This window comes from Salmo trutta, chromosome 30, assembly GCF_901001165.1.
Source record: "Salmo trutta chromosome 30, fSalTru1.1, whole genome shotgun sequence".
Lineage (NCBI taxonomy): Eukaryota > Metazoa > Chordata > Actinopteri > Salmoniformes > Salmonidae > Salmo > Salmo trutta.
Window position 1 is genome coordinate 1883333 of NC_042986.1, and position 9129 is coordinate 1892461.

Consider the following 9129-nt stretch of genomic DNA (forward strand, 5'->3'; position numbering starts at 1 on the left):
CGTCTGTGGATGAATAAAAGCTCCTTTAAAATTAGCAGCGAATCTTTTTAATGTTCAGTCTTCAAAGGCACAACCGCAATAGCCGAATTAGTTGAAGTGGGTGCAATTATATGCAGATTTGTGGGCGGGGTCATTCTGGTTAGGCAGGCCCTGATTGGTGCAGCGTTCCAAAGGGTAAAGTCCCCCGGACATCAAATGAAGATATAGGGAGTGTTCCTTTGCTCAGGCGTTGCTGACGCCTGCCAGATCTTACAATGCCTGGATAGGTATTTTACATATCAGCTAACCACATATGTTATAGCAAGTCGATGACGTGGAATGCAACCATTGGTTAACGTATGGAATACCTGGGATAGGATATAGTAATCCTTCTAATCCCCCCCCCCCCAAAAAAAAGATATAGATGTACTATTGTAAAGTGGTTGTTCCACTGGATATCTTAAGGTGAATGCACCAATTTGTAAGTCGCTCTGGATAAGAGCGTCTGCTAAATGACGTAAATGTAAATGTATGCAACGTCTGAGCAGGGTAACGCAACCAATTATAGACTGCTCAAAGGAGAAGACGGACACGCTCTTCTTGCAGGGTACATCTCAATAGTCTAAATTGGCTTATTCTCTTTGATCCACACTATAGTTTGTCAACAAGAAACTTGTGGAGTGGTTGAAAAACTAGTTTTAATGACTCAAACCTAAGTGTATGTAAACTTCCGGCGTCCACTGTATGTATAACCATGGTAGCAATTGAAAGGGAACAGTTTGGAGAAAATTATTAGACTAAACACAAGACCGAAACCAAACATTACACTGTTGATTTTAAGTGCATTTTACATTTAGTGTACTTTTCGCTGCATTTGTGAAAATGAAATCTGAAAATACTCTGGATACATTCAGTAACACGATAACAATATTTGAATGAGAGGACTAACTGGTGTGGCCACAGCTCTCCAAAGTGTGCATAGTTCCTAAGTCATTTAAAATTGATTTTTATGACTCAAAGAAGAGAGTCTTCATCTGTAAGGTGCTTTTTTGAGCTCTCCTACCTGCGCTGTTGAGGATAACACTTGTAGTTGTTTAGGATGGAACAAAACCCTGCATACCCGCCATCACACAATTACTGTTGTTTAAGCAATCCAAAAACGGTCCATTATAAATCAATCTGTGTCAGGTGGGAAACATTTGAAAGCTTGTTATTTTGCCAACATTATAGCTACGTTATAATATACATTACTATATTAGAGTTTTAGGCTTTCACAATTCAATTCAAAGAAACTGAATTTTGGCACGCTAGAAAGGAGTCATGAATGGATTCAGGTGCGTGTGCTGCGGAGAATTTTCTTCACAACGGACAAACGTAGGCTCATTATTTTCAGAACAACCCAGTGTATGACGCCAAGTCATCTTGTAACAATACATTAAACACAGTGATCATAAACATTGACACTGTATATGACATGAGTTTTATGCTATGGATATGCGAAGTGCACATTTGGACTCACGGGTGTTTGTCTTGCTTGTATGGCATCAAAGCCGTATTTATTATAATCCTCAACATCTTATCTTTCAAAATACATAGAGCCCTCTTCATTTACAACATTTTCCTCACTCAGATAACAAATAATGTGCAAAAGTTGCCCGATTAGAGGGAGGGATGGGAGCAACTTCTTGTCACACAAGGTGCTCAAGTTCAGAACGCCTGTCAGTCAAAACCCATACAGTGCTGTGAAGGGCAGAGCTAGAGCTCTGACGTCATGTGTAGCATGTAAATGTACAGCCACTGCATTCCATTTTAGGCATTTATCAGTGCCCAAATCCAGTGGTAGAAAAAGTCCACAATTGTCATACTTGTCAAAGTAAAGATACCTTAAAAGAAAATTACTCAAGTGAAAGTCATCCATTAAAATACTACTTGAGTAAAGTCTAAAAGTATTTGGTTTTAAATAAACTTAAGGTTCCGCCCCTTTTTTTCAATTTTCGCCGAAAACGACATACCCAAATCTAACTGCCTGTAGCTCAGGACCTGAAGCAAGGATAAGCATATTCTTGGTACCATTTGAAAGGAAACACTTTGAAGTTTGTGGAAATGTGAAATGAATGTAGGAGAATGTAACACATTAGATCTGGTAAAAGATAATACATTTTAAAAAACATGCACTTCTTTGTATTTTTTTGTACCATCATCTTTGAAATGCAAGAGAAAGGCAATAATGTATTATTCCAGCCCATGCGCAATTTAGATTTTTGCCACTAGATGGCAGCAGTGTATGTGCAAAGTTTTACACTGATACAATGAACCATTGCGTTTCTGTTCAAACTGTTGTATCAAGACTGCCCAAATGTGCCTGATTGGTGGAATAATACATTTTCAAATTCATAACTGTGCACTCTCCTCAAACAATAGCATTGTATTCTTTCACTGTAATAGCTACTGTAAATTGGACAGTGCTAGACAATTTAAGCTTTCTGCCAATATCAGATATGTCTATGTCCTGGGACATTTTCTTGTTACTTACAACCTCATGCTAATCACATTAGCCTATGTTAGCTCAACCGTCCCGCAGGGGACCCACCGATCCTGTAGAGGTTTTTTAAGTATCAAAAGTAAAAGTATAAATAATTTCAAACCCCTTATATTTTTATTGATGGATAGCCAGGGGCACACTCCATCACTTTACAAATGAAGCAGATCAGAGGCAGTAGAGATGACCAGGGATGTTCTCTTGATAAGTGAGTGAAATTGACCATTTTCCTGTCCTGCTAAGCATTCAAAATGTAATTTTGGGTGTCAGGGAAAATGTATTTAGTAAAAAGTATATTATTTTCTATAGGACTATAATGAAGTAGAAGTAAAAGTTGTCAAAAATAGAAATAGTAAAGTAAAGTACATATACCCCAAACTGCCCAAATCTGCCATTTTCAACCTGTATATGGGTGCGAGTGTAAAGGGCTGCCCCCACAACATGCTCTCCATCCAGGGGCACTGCACAGCAGCTTAACCCCATGCTTGTCTCAACTGTATGTGATGTGTGCTGTCCAGAGACCGTGCTATCAGGGGTTGTTCGCTGTAACATGGAAAATAAAGTTGTATTGTATGTATTGTATTGTTAAATGGCCAAAATTACACTCTGCCTCTCAGAAATCACGGCAAAGCGAATACTCCAGCTTAAACCTAAGCTCTACAGCAGTGCCTCAGGTAGTGGCCAAGGGTGGATTTGGAGTTCAGAAATGGTGTTGGTGATACAATGGATGTATAATGGATGGTACTGTGTATGTATCATGTAGCTTGTCAAGTGTAAGGTGTTCTGTCAATATGCCACAAGGGGGCACAATTTGATCAAACGTCAGCCCCTTGCTGATGTACAAGTTTACTGTGCACTGTTTCACTAATCCAGGGCTGCAGGGGGCATAGCCGCAGAAATCTTTTGGGGGGTTGGGGGTGCTGCGATTTGCAGAATAAAAAAAAAAGTAAAAAACATCTATATTGGTCTGCTAATACAGGACTAGTAAAGGCCCAGTGCTTACCAGCATTTGTAACTTGAGTCTGATTGTTATCTGTACAAAACAGTTAATCTAATAATACTTGTGGAATATAAAAATACTTGCTTGATATATGTTTTCCAGTTTCTTGAAATACTTTGCAAATGCAACTTATTTCTATGTGAAAAGTGAAGTGGTCTATTCATTCCTTTTTAGTAGACACTGATCCAGAGCAACTTACAGTAGTGATGGCATACATTGTTTTTCGCGTGGAAATCAAACCCACGACCACATCAGCTATCTTAGAGATATATAACTTTGCTCTGTGCTTCTCAGAGCATGCACTTGGTAGCCTACCAGAACCCCTTGTATATAGCCTTACTACTGTTATTTCATTGTTGCTCCTTAACTATTTGTTATATATTTTTTTCTTCTTTAAACTGCATTGTTGGTTGAGGGCTTGTAAGGTCTACACCTGTTGTATTCAGCGCATGTGACAAATACGATTTGATAATTTGCATGAACCACGCTAAATAGCCTATAGGTACACTTGATATTGCGAGCACTGCGGAGAAGCAGAGATAAGGGGCGGCATCAGGCACACATCGATATAGCCTAATAAGCAACTAATTCTACAAATGTTATCAATTACAAATTAAATGACATGACCCTCCCCTGGACTAGATTTAAAAAATACTAAACGCTCTCCTTGACCAGTGCCTAATTTCAAGGATGAAATTTGAGCGGGATCCTGACTGAACAATAACCACGGGAAATTGGGGTGCTGAGGGTTCTGCAGCAACCCCTTAAAAATCTGCAGAATAAAATGTAAAAAAAATATATGTATGTATACACACTGCTCAAAGAAATAAAGGAAACACTTAAACAACACATCCTAGATCTGAATGAAATAAATCATCTTATTAAATACTTTTTTCTTTACATACTTGAATGTGCTGACAACAAAATCACACAAAAATAATCAATGGAAATCCAATTTATCAACCCATGGAGGTCTGGATTTGGAATCACACTCAAAATTCAAGTGGAAAACCACACTACAGGCTGATCCAACTTTGATGTAATGTCCTTAAAACAAGTCAAAATGAGGCTCAGTAGTGTGTGTGGCCTCCACGTGCCTGTATGACCTCCCTACAACGCCTGGGCATGCTCCTGATGAGGTGGTGGATGGTCTCCTGAGGGATCTCCTCCCAGACCTGGACTAAAGCATCTGCCAACTCCTGGACAGTCTGTGGTGCAACGTGGCGTTGGTGGATGGAGTGAGACATGCTGTCCCAGATGTGCTCAATTGGATTCAGGTCTGGGGAACGGGCGGGCCAGTCCATAGCATCAATGCCTTCCTCTTGCAGGAACTGCTGACACACTCCAGCCACATGAGGTCTAGCATTGTCTTGCATTAGGAGGAACCCAGGGCCAACCGCACCAGCATAAGGTCTCACAAGGGGTCTGAGGATCTCATCTCGGTACCTAATGGCAGTCAGGCTACCTCTGGCGAGCACATGGAGGGCTGTGCGGCCCCCCAAAGAAATGCCACCCCACACCATGACTGACCCACCGCCAAACCGGTCATGCTGGAGGATGTTGCAGGCAGCAGAACGTTCTCCACGGCATCTCCAGACTCTGTCACGTCTGTCACGTGCTCAGTGTGAACCTGCTTTCATCTGTGAAGAGCACAGGGCGCCAGTGGCGAATTCGCCAATCTTGGTGTTCTCTGGCAAATGCCAAACGTCCTGCACGGTGTTGGGCTGTAAGCACAACCCCCACCTGTGGACGTCGGGCCCTCATACCACCCTCATGGAGTCTGTTTCTGACCGTTTGTGCAGACACATGCACATTTGTGTCCTGCTGGAGGTCATTTTGCAGGGCTCTGGCAGTGCTCCTCCTGCTCCTCCTTGCACAAAGGCGGAGGTAGCGGTCCTGCTGCTGGGTTTTTGCCCTCCTACGGCCTCCTCCACGTCTCCTGATGTACTGGCCTGTCTCCTGGTAGCGCCTCCATGCTCTGGACACTACGCTGACAGACACAGCAAACCTTCTTGCCTCAGCTCGCATTGATGTGCCATCCTGGATGAGCTGCACTACCTGAGCCACTTGTGTGGGTTGTAGACTCTGTCTCATGCTACCACTAGAGTGAAAGCACCGCCAGCATTCAAAAGTGACCAAAACATCAGCCAGGAAGCATAGGAACTGAGAAGTGGTCTGTGGTCTCCACCTGCAGAACCACTCCTTTATTGGGGGTGTCTTGCTTATTGCCTATAATTTCCACCTGTTGTCTATTCCATTTGCACAACAGCGTGTGAAATTTATTGTCAATCAGTGTTGCTTCCTAAGTGGACAGTTTGATTTCACAGAAGTGTGATTGACTTGGAGTTACATTGTGTTGTTTAAGTGTTCCCTTTATTTTTTTTAGCAGTATATATACACACACACAGTTTGGACACATTACTCATTCCAGAGTTTTTCTTTATTTTCAATATTTTCTTTACAGCAATTCGACCATGAAGGCTTGATTCACGCAGTCTCCTCTGAACAGTTGATATTGAGATGTGTCTGTTATTTGAACTCCGTGAAGCATTTATTTGAGCTGCAATTTATGAAGTTGGTAACTCTAATGAAGTTATCCTCTGCAGCAGAGGTAACTCTGGGTCTTCCTTTCCTGTGGCGGTCCTCATGAGAGACAGTTTCATCAAAGCACTTTGCGACTGTACTTGGAGAAACTTTCAAAGTTCTTGACATTTTCTGGTTTGACTGACCTTCATGTCTTGAAGTTTTGGTGGACTGTACATTTTATTTGCTTATTTGAGCTGTTATTGCCATAATATGGACTTGGTCTTTTACCAAATAGGGATATCTTCTGGATACCAACTATACCTTGTCACAACACAACTGATTGGGTCAAATGCATTAAGAAGGAAAATTGCAAAAAAGCACAGGCGTTGTTAACTTAAAATAAAATGGATCCGAATATATAACGTGATCTATGGCAGTGCCTTAGTCCGCGATGTTAGAAACAAAGTAAAATAACCGGGAAAGACGTAACTCAGATGCATATGTGGATATCATTGTTTTGTTTCTTTGACATTCAGAGGCTGTTACAACCTATAGCTGAGGAGACAAAACATTGACTTTGCTTGGGAAGTAATCTAATTCTGTCACTATCAATTGAATAAGCTATTCACTTTCTATACAATAGAAGATGTTTAAACCCAAACAGGTTTTAGGGAAACACTTGTGACCTTCTCCCGTTGAGTTAAGCACGGAAGAAGAGTAGCCAGCAGTTAAAGCTTAGGCCTAAATATTTCTGCGTCGGTTGGTCTCCTCTGCTTGGGGTGGAGAGCAAGGTAGGTCTAACTTTTGATTCCAAATGATGTCTCAGATTGAATTATTTGCAAGCAGGGACAGTTTCGTTGCAAACAAGACACACTGATTTGGCATTGGAGAAATATGACAACATGATAATGAACACATAGGCCTATTAGCCTGTAATTTCGGTAATTTGTGTGGTATTAAAAAATATTCTGCTAATATGTAAAATGATGTAGAATTGCATGAAATGTTTATAGAAGGCAATTTTTTCTCGGTCCTGTAAATATGATGATAGATCCATGCAATGCTTTTACTATAAAGGAGATCTGTCCATCCCTACTCTTGTCCACAGTGGTCTGCGAACCCACGACCTTCTGGCCCGCAGCCCTGTGCGCTATCAAAATTCTGGCCTTAGCAGCCCTGAAGCGAAACCTTTCAGAGATAACAAAATAACAAAATAAAAGTAGGAATGGGAGAGTATTATTTTGGGTTCAACATGGAAATACACTTTTGTTTACATGTGCATATTAACACCTCCTCATGTTCAAACAATCCTGACTACAGTTTTGCATACAGAAGTCTAAAACTCGAAGCTACATCAAGTTGTCCGGAACTATAATGTACATTATAGACATCTTTATTAAAAAATGACTACAGTGAAAACGGACTGGTTATATCATTCATTGGATACTCCTTGCATGTTTGAGCTCGAAGTCCAAGATGCCATGTGTGGGTTGAGAATATGTTGTAGGGTGAGTCATTTATTGGAGCTAGCTGGCTTCAGGGAGAATTACCTGGGTGGTATTCATTTGAGCACACAGTAGCAAAACATTTAAAACTGGTGTACAACCGAAAACATAAACAAGTGTCAAGTATTGGACAAGTTCAGATAGTGCCTCACTGTTCAGGACCGTTTGCTTCTATTTCAATGAATATGACCCTGCTATCTTTGTCAGGTCTACCAGAGACTTCTGGGACTGGGGCATCATATGACTGGTGCTGCAGTAAACACTTGAAAGTGTTCGCCACGTCCATGGAGTGACACCCAGAGAGAGAGAAAGAGAGATAGATAGAGAGATGGGAGTCGTGTGACTTTGACTGTGCCCGGAATGGCAAGAGACCACCTATTGACAATTACACACATAGCACACACACTGAGGCACAGTAGCACCAATCCAGTCTAGGCCAGCCATAAGTGACACAGTTACTGTTGGGTTAACAAAGATGGGGACATAGGATACATAAGTCCCCATTTGAAATGAGAGGTAATATTTACAAGAAGCTCTTGTCCTATGGCCCAACAGTGAATTGCCAGCTATTGGGGCCATTTTGAATGCCAAGCTTGTAATTTACTTCAATTACTGCTAGCGGCAGTCAGAGACTTGACCTCTGACCTCTGTAATTGAGCGGTGTGTATGAACAACACCACGCCTGACAATAGCTGACTGAACCTGCCAAATGCAACATAGGGATCCTGTCGGAGATTAGTGTTAGTATCATACAACATGTTAATCCAAAATTGTTGACTAAAAAGAGATTTTGGGAATACTTTTTTTGTGAATAATTTATAGTATAACATTTTGGGAAACTGTTTTTGTGAAACATTTTGGATTAATATGTTAAACATTTGGACACAGTCACAGATATTCAAATAAAATACATGTATCTTCTATCTGGGAGAGCTGTTTGACTGCAGTTAGTGACGAGTGAATGACACAGTTCTGAATCAGCAGTGACGTGATGTGATAGAGGAAGGGGACGATTGTTTGTGCTTCCACCGCTTAGCTGCTTCAGTGGACAAAAATGTTGATAAATAATATGGACAACTTATCACCTGCTCTGAAGTAGTGGAGATGACTTAAATGCCACATTTTTGGAACAGTTTGTTCTTTATCACAGACAGCAGCTGCGTTCTTCATGCAAACAAATAAGTGATTAGGAGGGGTGTCAACCAGCCTGTTGATGAAGAGAAAAATGATCCAATGAATGCTCTTCTAATCGTTAACCTATTATTATTTATTATGCTACTACTTCATACCACAATAACATGTCCCAACGATCAACTTCAATAATGAAGCCATTTGATAGAAAAGGTCAAGATAGGCCTTTACCTTCCCATCTCTGGTCACCCCCACCCCCCTCTTATACCCCCTCAATCCACCTCCACAAACACACACATTCTCTCTCTCACACATCACACACACACTCCCATGGAGAGCCTGGATGTCATGCCACACTCACTTGTCGTGAGGTGTGGAAGCAGGTGGGATCATTTGTGGAAATGACTCGTGTGCATTCCTCCCCTGATAATAACGCTGTCACAATGGGA